This window comes from Rhineura floridana, chromosome 18 (genome assembly GCF_030035675.1).
Source record: "Rhineura floridana isolate rRhiFlo1 chromosome 18, rRhiFlo1.hap2, whole genome shotgun sequence".
Lineage (NCBI taxonomy): Eukaryota > Metazoa > Chordata > Lepidosauria > Squamata > Rhineuridae > Rhineura > Rhineura floridana.
This window is the reverse complement of record NC_084497.1, coordinates 16,404,698-16,417,625: the sequence shown is the minus strand read 5'-3', so window position 1 is coordinate 16,417,625 and position 12,928 is coordinate 16,404,698. Positions and strand designations below refer to the sequence as shown.

At 47.8% G+C, this 12,928-nt stretch overlaps 1 long non-coding RNA gene across 3 annotated transcripts in view; it reads left to right on the top strand.

Annotated features, from left to right (window-relative positions):
• The window catches only part of LOC133372362 (uncharacterized), a 61,453-nt gene extending 50,503 nt beyond the window's left edge, over positions 1–10,950 (top strand). For all 3 annotated transcript variants that reach the window (XR_009759482.1, XR_009759480.1, XR_009759481.1), the window contains 2 exons: positions 4,265–4,322; positions 8,951–10,950. This is a non-coding gene — a long non-coding RNA (uncharacterized LOC133372362). The remainder of the gene's footprint in view (positions 1–4,264; positions 4,323–8,950) is intronic.
• The last annotated feature ends 1,978 nt before the right edge of the window (positions 10,951–12,928 follow it).

Below are 12,928 nucleotides of genomic sequence, written 5' to 3'. Positions count from 1 at the left end.
AACAAGGCAGCGTTCCAGCTGTTCACAGGGGTCACCTGAGGTGTGTGGCGCTGTGGCCAGAAGACATCCGCATGGGGACTCTTATCTCCAAATGGCAAAGGTAAATATTGGATTAGCATTCAGGGCAGACAGGTTGGCATGGGCGGTGCCAGCCTAGTGGTGCAGCAGATAGAATTTCCTGGTGAAACGCAACTTGACGTCACTGATGTCAGATACAGAGCTGGAGAGGTGAATCAAGGGAATCACCTGACCCACTAAACATCAACCAGCACAATTAAGGTGTGTGTGTAGACTGTAGTTCAGCAGGTAGAGCATCTGCTTTGCTCAGTCCCTGCCATTGCCAAGATCACTTACAGACAACCTGATTATTGAGCATTCATAGAATCATAGAATAGTAGAGTTGGAAGGGGCCTATAAGGCCATCAAGTCCAACCCCCTGCTCAATGCAGGAATCCAAATCAAAGCGTTCATCCATCCTGAATTGTTTGCACAAAGCTTGGGAGGGAGGTTAGATGACATCAGCTATTTACTGAGTGTTCATTCCAATTTCTTTGCAGGAATGATATAGGATGGTGCGTCAAGCAATTGTCACCTACACGTTCCAGTGGATTTTCTTATCAGTTTCCTGTTAAACGGTCTCGTTTTCAGGGGAAAGGGTTTCTTGCGCAACAGCACCAAATCAACTTGCTGCAGAGCCGCTCCCTGTCAGTGTAGATCAGAAACGGGCAGACTTCAGACTGGTTGTGGGATCTATTTTGTGTTTTTTCCAAGAACTCCACGATCAACCAGCCAGAGCTAGGTGTAAAATGGTGGTTCAGGGAGCAGAGTCAGTTATCTTTTGTGTCCCATAAAACACAAAGTGGAATAACTTGTGAATATGAGTACAGATCTTAAGTCTGAGTTGTGGCAGGTCAAAGATTTGAACACGCAACTCTAAAAGTGACTAGCAGAACTACACAAAGAGGTGGTTAAAGGCAGCCAAGTAATGCTCGTACTGTAAAGAAGAGGAACACAGAGGGTGACAAGCGATGAGCACAAGCCCAGCTGGGGTAGAGAATTATTATTTGTTTACTGGCAATTTAACTTGCCGTTGATAAATTATTGGGAGTCAGAAAGAATTGTTGATCTACTGCAAATCACCCAGAGATCTACCAATAGATTCTGATCTACATATTGCCCAACCCTGGAGCAGACAGTACTTAACCAGGCGGACCAATAATCTGAGTTGGTACAATGCAGCTTCCTGTGTGCATCCATAGCTCAGCGGCAGAGCAACTGTTCTGTCTGCAGAAGGCCCCAGGTGCAACCTCAGCCCCTGCAGGTACAGATGAGGGGGAAAACTCCAGTCTGAAATCCTAGCCGATGTGATGCAGTGGTGTAGTGGCAAATGCAGACATGCAGGGTCCCTTCATGATAGTCACAGCTTCACCCCCCCTTGTGCCCACACCCCTTCTAAGATTATACAACCTCATATTAGAGAACAACCTGGTCAGGTTTGCATACCGCTTTCTGCTTCTTCATCTTTGCTGATGCCATCTCTCACAACAACAAATGTCCCCAGGAGCCCATAAGCATGAAAGGGGAGTGTAACTACTGAGAAGTCTTCTCGGTGGCTGACTCACCTGCTCTCACTCTGATTGGCTCCAGTCAGGAGGAAAGGACAAGGAAGCATGCTAGAGGACTCTTCTCAGTGGCTAACATTCTTTTTTCATGATGATTGGCTCATAGGATGCTGGAGACATAGGGACCCTACTGGGACCCTGCTCCCCAAAAAGTAAAATGTCTAAGACCCCCAGAGACTCTGGATGACTACACCCCTGATGTAATGTCCTCCAAATCTTGTTGGGCTCCAAAGCCATCATCCATGATAATTGACCATGCTGACTGGGGCTGAAGGGTCCAACAACATCTGGAGGGTCATAGGTTCCCCATCTCTGGGCTGAGTGGACCAATGGTCTTGCTTGGTATAAGGCCGTGGAGACTAGTCCATTAGGGCAATTGGGGCATTGCCCTACCAGACTCAGTCTGTCCTCAGCCTGCCCCCAGCTACATAGCTCTTTACTCAGTCACAACCAGCCTAAGGGGTAGCCCTGGCTGTCATCTTCCGCCTCCTCCTCAGCCTCATAGTCTTGTAGAACTCAGTTGGGAGGAAGAAGGGGACAAAACCAGAATTAGTTGGCTCTGCCAGCCATTGGCTCTGGCGCCACCTACTGTTGGCCTCCCTGCTTTCTTCCCTACCAGTCCTGACTGGCAACATCCTCCACTGGTCTAGAACAGTTTCATGGGTTCACATGTGGGCGCATGTGAATCTAGCTGCTGAAGTGTTTCCTGGTTAGGGATGGGCACGAATTTCGATTCAGTTCTCATTTCAAGCTGAATCTATTGAATTCACACTTTCCAAAACAACGCAAGAACCAAAACAGAGCCATCTTTTGAAATTCACACTTATTCGAATTTTGCCATGTAGTTTGCCAACCAGTGTGTTTACAAAAATGCATATATTAGGGGGAAGTGGGCATAAAAATGATTATATGAGTGAAAATAACTTACAGGAATGCATTATATGATGAGGAATGGCTTGCAAAAATGGTACATTAGTCAAAACAGCCTGCAAAAATGTGTTCATTAGAAAAAATTGCACTAAAATGCTGGTCAATTTTCAGGAGGATTTTTTTAATTGCAAATTGCTGCAGAAATGTGGAGAACTGAATTTATGTGGGAAAATGACAAATGGAGAGAAGTGAAACTGACAGATCCTTCCATCCCTATTCCTGGGGTAGGAGAAATCTGATAGATGTGTGATATTCAGACTCGGTGAAGTCACTTTGTTCAGTTCCGTGAAGTGTGGCCCAGCATTCACCCTCTCTGCTCTCATGTGCTCCAACTTCCAAGCAGTCCTGTTATACCTCTGAGGGTCCCTACTTGCTGGGCGCGCTCCTTGGGGTGTTCTTTGGTGATGCTTCCCTGAGGCTGCCATGTTATTGCTGTCTGGAGGGGCTATAGCGTAACAACAGTGGGGCAACAAACAAGCAAACCCAGAACATGTTAAAAGTTATGGGATTTCAGCAGAAAGTTACAGAATATGCTTGACTGAAACAGCAGCGTGTCCTCCCCAGGCAGAAATAGCATTGAAAGCGGGATCGTGTATGACCGCCGCCCCCCAAGCATCATGAACACAAATCATCACTGGAGTGCAGTAAAAAGCATATGTTCATACCATACATTTTCTGGGGCCTTTTTTGTCCCAGTTGTGTGGTGCTATAGCCCTTCCAGACCGCAATAATGTGGTAGCATCCACCATCAGAGGCAGTATGCTGGAAATCGCAGGCGGGGTGAATGCTCTTGCGCTCAGGTCCTGCTTGTGGCTTCCCATGGGTGTATGGTTGGCCACTGTGAGAACGGGATGCTGGACAAGTTGGGCCACTGGCCTGATCCATCAGGCTGTTCTTATGTTCTTAGCCCTGGGGAAGCATCGCGGAATAACAAACAAAGCAGAATAAATGCACCACGAATGCATCCGTTTGGACAGGCCCGTGGTCCGTCTTCCTTGTGCTGTCCCTCCCATCTCTCTTTTCTCTGACTCAGGGTAAGGCAGAGTCCTGTGTTCTACCTCTTCACCATTTTGGGAAGGGCTGTGCCTCAGTGGCAGAGAAACCGCCTTGCATGCAGAAGGTGTCAGGTTCAATCCCCGGCATTTCCAAGCAGGGTTTGGAAAGACTCCCTGTCTGGAACTCTGGAAAGCCACTGCCAGTGTGGACAAGGCTCAGCTAGATGGACCGATGGCCTGACTTAGCATAACTCAGCTTCTGGGATTCCTTATACTAAGGAACATTGCAAATGATGCCCTCCTCATCCTCCACTGCATTGAAAAAGCACATCAGTGGCGGGAGAGGGAGCCCTGCTTTGGTGCTAACGTAAAAGGCCCTACACAGTTATCTGAGAGACCATCTTATCCCGTCTATACTTTTAAAATTACATCTTTATTAGGTTTTCAAAAAGTATACAACATTCCAAAAAACTGATTTTAACAGATTACAGTAGTCATTTCTCATTCCCTAAGACAGGATTGACGAACATGGGTACCATACAAATTTCAACACAAAGTTATTTCAGTTTTTCATTTAATGTTCTCCTTTCTTTCCTAAAGTAATATTCCTCAGGTAAGTAGCAATGAACTGGTTAGTAGAGTGCTATATCTTTCTTGGCATGCTACATGATGACGATAAATTTATTTTCACCCATTAACCATCTTTTTACTTTCTAGATCTCCAGTTTAAACCGCTGTTGAAACAGGAAAGGATCCTCTCTCAAGAGAACCATAGGTAAGGATAAGCCTTTGGAGGAGACCGGATGGCCACTCTACACTGAGGACTTCGCTGCTTTCAGAAGCCTGCTCTGCTGTAACTCGGAGCAGGGCTTTCAGTGTGGCTGCCCCTGTTTTGTTGAGCAGCATCCCTGTTGAGATAAGACAGGTGCCCCCAGTCTAGACTTTCTGGAAACACCGGAAGCCATTTTCAGCAGATTGTGTGTAATTTGCCTTGAGACGTGTGATTCACAATAAACAAATAATATATGCCCACCAGCTAATTTCCTGTGTGCCAAGGCTGTTGGGAAAGGTGCAGGAGTTGGGCTGGTGAAAAAAAAACCCATGGCAACCCTGCCACCAAGTCCTGCTTTTGCATCCCCTGCCCCGCCCCACCCCAAGCATGCCTGGATTCCATTTTGCCATCCTACCATGCTCTGGAGTTCTGTGAATCAGCAGGGCCAACTGTGTGGGAAGCAACACGCTCTGCCTGGGCACAAGGGCTCTGGTTGCCAGTCTCCCTTCTTTCCTGCCCTTGCTTTTTAATTACTTGGGAATTAACGAATTCTTGGCACAGGTTTGGTTCCTTGGGGGATATAATCTCTGGGACAGGGCTGCGGAGGAGAGACGGGGGTGTGTGCGTCCAGGCTGTCCACACGCAGATTTGACACTCTGTTTGAGAGGTAGGGGGTTGTGGAGGGAGGTTGTGGGGCTGGAGTCCCATACTGGAGAAGCCCTGAACCCCCGAAAGAAGAAGCACACTGGAAAGGCCCTCTCCTTGGAATCATGACACAGGACAGCCTGCTTCCTGTTTGGGCAAGGGTTCAAAACAAAAGCCACACCAGTTGAATTGCAGTCCCGGCCTTTCACACTCATGCCTGCCAACTAATCTGGGCTAGCAGATACACCTGAAGCCTCCCTCCACCCCGCACACATTCCACATCACCACTGCTCTATACTTACCAGGAGAAGCCACACCAGTTGATTTTGTGCCTGCTGCTGCTGTAAAGGGCTCTGGAACTTTATGAGTTTATTCCTCTATATTTGCCTCTCCCACTTTTTATCCTTTAAAAATATCCTTTAAACAGGAAAGCACAGGACCAAGGCAAGAAAAAAGTTTGGCAACATCAGCGCCTGACCCTCTGGTGGTGGTGGTGAAGTGTCACTAGGAGGATTGCCAACTGACCAGGAAAAAATAGATTTCCTGGCCTGCTTGCTCAGATGAGTAGCCTCGCTGCTTCATCTTTGCAAACCAAGCAGCTGCTAAAGTCAGAGTTACATCAGAGAATTGGAAAGTTGGCGACCCTAGTGGTCCCTCCCCCACTTCACCCCATGCTTTGTCCCATCGCTGTGGGATTTTCACTCTCATTATCCCTCATTAGCGATGTGCCAGTCTCTTCTCTAGGCTGGCTGCAGAACAGGAGAGCTAGTCAGGGCCTGTGAGGTGCCCAGTTTCTGTGCCTTGCCGCAGTGCCTCATAGGGAGACTTTGTGGCATGGACTTGCTGCCAAGCTCCAGCGGGGTGGAATTATTGAAGAGTGAGTTAGGGGGAGCTGGGGGTGTGCGGTGTCCTCGGGTGCCCAGGCCTCCTAGTCTGCTGCTGCTTCCTCAGGGCCTGGGGTAGCAAGGGACACCTCCCCTTCCTTCCCTGAGGGACTGTGCCCTCTGAGCCATCTGGCTTCTAGCCTCATTTGTTTGCTGGGCTAGAACAGGCTCGGGGCTTCTGGTGCCCTCCAGGACTCCACGTTCCATCATCCCTGACCTCTGGCCATGCTGGCCAGGGGTGGCAGGCAGGGCAGTGAGGGATGTAGCCTGGAGAGAGCCCTGAGGGCCACAAGAGAGGCCTGACGGGCCGCTTCCCCTCCCCGTGCAGCAAGGTTTCCCACCCCTGCACTCAGACCTTGTTGTGTTCACAGTGTGTGCGCACCACCGCACGCAACAGAAGCTGTGAGAGGCGACACGAGGGTGCCACGCGGGAGGACTGCCCTTTTGGCTGGTGGGAGTTGTAGTTCAAAAAATTAACTTTTCCAAGCTCTGGTGAAAGGCCTTTGTTTTGCTCCAGCTAGCTGGACGCCAGCTGGTTGCCAGGCCTGGCCTCCAAGAGGTCTTCTGTACCTTTAAAAGTTGTGCAGGGGAAAGGGAGAATTCCACCTTGTGGTTTTTCCCATTACAGCGTTGCAAGAACACCTGCACTTGGCTGACTTTCTCTTCTCCTAAAGATACAGGATCAGTCTCAGGCCAGGAAGCTGGCAAGCCTAGTCACGAGTGCTGATGACGCGCCTGCTCCTCAGCTGCGCATGGACAGTGTGGGCACCTGCAGGGAGGGAGCCTTTGCATGCGCAAGCGGACGGGCAAAGCCCCCCCTCCAGATGCCATATGTGGCATATGTGCTTGTTGAGACCCCAGAGTCAAGCTAGTCAGGGCCACTGAGAGAGAAACAGGGTAAGCCTTTTTCTAGCATGGAAATACAGTCCCGGGAAGGGTTGCCAGACATCTTATGAATTCTGTGGGGTCCTTGGTTTATTTTGGGGCCTTCCACCCCCACCTACGAAAGAGAGCATACATTTGCATACGACAACGTGCATTCCAATTTGATGCAAACGCATGTCTTCTGTGAGTGCAGCAGAGGACCCAATCCACATACAGTGTAATGGCCACAGAGCACCCTTTTGGCCCGCTTGTCCCAGCTAACGGTCTGAGGGTTGCTTCTTACACCGACTAACATTTCCAAAATGCCTTCAAAGGCAGCCCCATGTTAAGTGTGTTTCAGTAGCCTAATCTAGATGTAGCTAAGGCACATCTACTTTCTCCAAATGTGCTAACGAGCACCATGCACACGGAGGGCATCCCTCCACCATTGCACATAAGACAATTTTATCCTATTGTAAATACTCTGTTTTCACACTGCGGGGTTGCTGCCTGCTTCTTGCTACTATCTCCACTCTCAGAAGCCGTATCCCTCTAGATTGCACATTTCTGCAAAGTCCCAACAATGTGGAGAACTGAATTTAAGACTGGAAAAATGAGAAACCAAAGTGGACAGATTCATCCATCACTAGACACAGCTCACAAGGGCTGGATTAACTGATATCCTAAGTAACCTGTGGAGCCAGCATCCTGGCACAAATGGGGCCTTCTTTAAGGATGAAGCATGGCATGTTTCTGCCAAATCTAGGCTACTTTATTTTAAAATAATGTAAAACAAGCTCAGTTAAAGAGCATAATTGTGCAACCAGAAAAATCCCATCTGGAAGTGGCAGCATGCCTCTGGGTGTCAGTTAAGAATAGCCTGCTGGATCAGGCCAGCAACCCAGCTAATCCAACATCCTGTTCTCACAGTGGCCAACCAGACGCCCATAGAAAGCCTGACCTGAACGCAAGAGCACTTTGCTAGGAATCACAAAAGGAGGGAGTGGGGTTGCGCTCAGGTCCTGCTTGGAGTCTTCCCATCGGGGCAGCTGGTTGGCCACTGTGTGAACAGGAGGCTTGACTAGGTTAGGGTTGCCAGGTCAGAAGCATCCCAAACCCTGAGATTTCAGGGGCGGGCCCTAGTGATGTCATTAAGCATCAGCCACAGTTGCTTGGAGCATACAATTAGAATTTTTTTCCCGTTTATTGGAAATTAAGACAGAAATTTTAGCTAAATTAGGGTGTTTCCAGGTCCAACTGAAGTGACGGGATTAGGGTTGCCAGGTTCAGGGCCTGATCCTGATCCTGTATCTTTAGGAGAAAAGAAAGTCAGCCAAGTGGAGGTGTTCTTGCAACACTGTAATGGGAAAAACCACAAGATAGAATTCTCCCTTCCCTCTGCACAACTTTTAAAGATACAAAAGACCTCTTGAGTGCCAGGCCTGGCAACATATCTCTTCATCAAGATACAACAATGGATAAAAGCTAAATTCAAAGGCAGAGGGTTCTTTTATGTGCACGTTCTGAAGGTTTTGATCACTTAATATTCACAACGGAGCAGTCAGAAAATAAATATTGATAAGCATGTGGCTGAATAAGGGCCATTTGTTAGCCACTATAAATTAATATTAATGAGCGATGGGAATTAAGTTGGGTCTATAAAAGAGTCACGTGATAGCAATCAATCAATCAGTTTTCGTTATTACAGTCAATGACCAGCATAGAGTATTCACCATGAAATTGGGGTGTGTTTGTGCTCATGAATATTCATTAATTAGCTTGTGAATATGAATATTAATTGTTGTCGATGATGATGTTATCCAGCCCATCCTCCCCAAGAGGCCAGGATGGCTCTGGTCCTGTATAATCAGGGAAGGTTAACTGACGCAAAGAGGTATTCTTCTTTTACAATTTGCACTAGAGACTCTTTTTTTAACAATATGGTGTGGTGTAGTGGTTAAGATGTTGGACTACGACCTGGGAGACCAGGGTTCGAATCCCCACACAGCCACAAAGCTCACTGGGTGACCTTGGGCCAGTCACTGCCTCTCAGCCTCAGAGGAAGGCAATGGTAAACCCCTCTGAATACTGCTTACCATGAAAACCCTGTTCATAGGATCGCCATAAGCCGGAATCGACTTGAAGGCAGTCCATTTACATTTATTATGGAATTTCTCTGCCTTCTAGAAATCCTCCTAGCCAGGAAGCTAACTTGGGCAATGTTTTTTTCTTTCCCAGAACCTTGGGCTGCATTTACACACATCCTGTGTGGAATCATCTGAAGTCACTCTGGATTTATGGAGACTGGTCACGTGGCTGCGATCAGAGAGGCATAACAGTCTCAGAGAAGGCTACACTGCAGCAACGGCTCCTGGGAGCAGATTGCAGAGGGGGTCCTCATTAGAGCAACGGGGTGTCCAGGCCACCTAAGCCGTCACTACAGGGAAGGTTCCCAGATGCTCTCTATTGCAAGGGACACCCTCCCTTTGGAAAGGCAGCACCTCACTGCAGAATGTTGTTTGGTGGTGCATGTATAGTTCCCTAGTTTCCTGAATAGTAAGAATACCAGAAGCAGTCACTACAGGGCTGTGAGGCTCAGGAGAGAGAGAGAGAGAGACAGAGAGAGCCGGGAGACTCACAGTGTTTTTGTGATACCTGTCACCCAGTGAAGGAAATATTAATAAATTAATCATATGTTTTAGTCAACGAATCAATAAGTTCTACGGTATGATCTGAAGGCAGTTGAGCAGGGCTGGTGCCAGGCATGACTGGGCCCTTGGACACCAGTCTGCCCCGGGCCCACGGTGCCTGCACGCATGCCCCACCTACTTCTCTGTCGCTTCATGAGAATACTCTGTCACTGTGCACACAGGGCTGCCGTCAACCAAGATGGCAGCGGAGGCTTCCCTAAGGGGCTGATGCCCCCGTCACCATCTTAGTTGATGGCACATATGCATGTTATGCTACGTGCGTGCACATGCCTGCCATCAATCAGAAGTCGGAGCAGAGGAGAAGGCAGCCAGAGACAGTGGAGGCTAGCCCATTAGGGCTAATGGGGCATGGCCCCACCCCTCTACCTCCAGCCAGCCCCCACCTGCCTGCCTGGATATGGAAAACGTGGATTATCCCGCTCCGTTTGGATGAGCCCTCTGTCTGACTAATTTACAGGGAAGGTAGAATCTTAGCAAGGATTCAAACACACACATAAGCTCGCTCACAACTCTCCGACTCTCTGACAAGTAAAATAAGAAAAGCTACTTTATTTATAGAAATACATAGTAGATAGAAAGGGAAACCTAGTTCTAACTAACTAACTGAGGGTTCATCCAAACGGAGCGGGATAATCCACATTTTCCATATCTGGTTCGTCATCTGACATTCCTCACTTTGCCTGTTTGTTCGCTCTTTCACAATAAAAAAACCCGCTTTTTTTGCTCCCACACACGCAGCGAGAGGACCCATACTTCTTGCTTTTTCCCAGCTCCGCCCATAACACTCCCCCTATCAGCCAATTGGTCCGCAAAAATATAACTTATGTTCCTCTCCCCCTTTGCAACAAAGCTCAAGGCGCATGCGCTTGAACGTACGAGCGCAAAAGTTTGAATTTCCTGATGGTTTGGTAGTAGTGGCTGTAATGGAGTTCCTTGTCGTTCACCACTCTGGAGCAGGGCCAGCCTGGGGGGTGTCTCCAGGTGCCCCGACCATCCAGGGGGATTGTGGGCAGTGCAAGGGATCAGCGCTTGTAATCGCCAGGCAAATCCCCCCGTAACCCTTGGGCTCATTCACTGCAGGGTTCAGCCCTGGACCGTTATGTGGCTCGGCAGCAGGAATGCTGCCCCTGAGGGAAGCAAACAGCCTCCCCCCCCCACGAGTGGCCGCTCTTGGCTCAGGCAGGGAATGCAGGCAAACAGCCCCGCGTGCTGCTATGTCAATCCAGGACAGGCTTTGCGGTGTTCCCTCTGATAAATGAAACATGCAAACCACTTATATGCCTATAATTCCTGTATTTTTATTTGTTTGTATTTGTGATATTTCGCAAAACTGACTGTATGATTTTCTACCTTTAACGTTTCTGGAGATACACATGATTGCAATTCCACTTATTTCTCCAGAACAGCAAGTAAGGATGTGTCATGTCTAGGAAGGTAGACCACCAGTCTCTATGGTTGCAGGTGGCTGAGATGCTCTAGCAAACCACTTATAGGCCAATAATTCCTGTGGGTTCTTTTGCTTGTATTTGCCATATTTAGCAAAAGCCACTGTATGCTTTTCAGCTCAGCTGGGCTGCGGAGAACCTGCAGGCTGTGGTTGAAATTGGCAAGACTCAAAGAGAGTAGCCTTGCAGGCAGGAAAGTGAAATCGACTAAGGGTGCCCAGTGTCTGTAATCCAAGAGGAAAGCCTCTATTTCTCTTCTCACCCCCTCTCCCTCAACTCTGGATGCCTGGAAGCAAAGACCAATACGTTCAAGAAGGGCATTTGGAGGGGGGAGGGGGGGAGGTGGAGGTTAGGCAAAGATAAATATTTTCTCCCTTGAAAAAGTTTACAAACAATCACAATTGCAGATCTCACCCTGAGCGGGTGCCCAGTTCGCAGGCTGGCTAAAAATTCTGTTGCTGCTTCTGCGCAAATGCGCTTTTTTGCATCTGCGCAGTAGAAGTTGCAGGGGCCCACCACCACCACACCATTGCTCTGATAGGTTCCTTTTTCCCGGGCTTTCCCCGGACATTCACGCACATGCGCAACAGTGGAAATACGTGATTGGCTGAGAATGAGGGAAGGGATATGGGGAACCGCCCAAGAACCGCCCATCAAACGCCCACAGCTGTAAAGTCCGCGGTATTGCATCCGAGCGCCTGAAGGTACAGCGGATGATTCCCGGTTTAAAAAAGCAAATTGCATGATTTGCGGTATTGCAGGAGCGGATTTAACCGCGCGAAAATGCACAAAATTGCGCGGCATCATATGGACGACTGAAAAATAATGAAAACAAAAAGCGATCATGTCACACATTTTACAGTCGTCTGGATGAGCCCAAAGACTTTAAGCTTTAAAATAAGAAATAACTACTTTATTCTGGAAGTACATACTTGATAGGAAAGAGTCCTATATCTAGCTAACTAGTGCTTGCTCTCATGCTTGGAGGAGAGGGAGAGACAAAGGAATATGTCTGCTCCCCTCTCAAGAGAAAAGAAGAAGACTGGGAAGGCGGGAAGGAACTGGGATCAACATCCTCTGCATATCAGTCAGGAAGAGACAGCAGGAGATCAAAGGACAGGCATAGCCTAGCAACCAAGAGGTCTCCTCTCTAGCTACCCTTTTTAACCCCATGCAGTCTCAACCCAAGTTGGAGTTGAACCCCATATATTCCAACATTACTAAGTCTCCAGTCTCAGTGATCCTGATGCAGGGTAAAAGCTGGCACACTCGCATTTCAATATCTGCTGTTACTCTGCTGCTGTGGTGCTGCTTTAAATGAAATTAAGCAACACAAACACACACAGCCAACAATCAGTTAATCCAGCCCCTGTGAGCTGTGCTTAGTGATGGATTAACCTGTCTTGGTTTCTCTCCGTTTCTTAAATTCAGTTTCCCACATTTTCATATCAGTTTGCAGTGGGGGCAGGGAAGAATATCTGCTAAATTGGACTTGGTACTGGATTCCGACTGAATTCAACAGTCTGCTCTCTTTTCAGACCAGCACTGATTCTATGCGGCAGGCCGTAGCTGTAATCAGCGGATATTGTTTTTATTCCTCCCCCCGATTTTACATAATTATCTTTGCAATTTCCTCTAAGCTGATGCATTCATAACAATATGCAGGTGTGAAAACAGGAAAAAATAAACCACGTGGAAGACCACGATCTTTTATATAGGTATTTATGTTAAAAATCATGATTTTTTTTTCACCACCAAAAAAAACACCACCCCGCGGATCAAATCACCGATAAAACCCCACAGCCGTTCAAATCGGCAAGTGCCAAAGCAAGCGAGGACAAAAAAAGTTCAGATCAGGATCGAACAACGGACTCTCAGAATACAAGCGGATTGGAATTAGGTGGTGAACCCCATCCCTAGTTTGCAGTTTAAGTCCTCATGAAAATTCATTAGCATTTTTCTGTGAATTTCACCTATTCTATACAATTTCATATGCAATTTTGCCAAATACTTCAAGCAGATTCCCCTGACGTATTTTTGTATCTGACATTCACTAATAT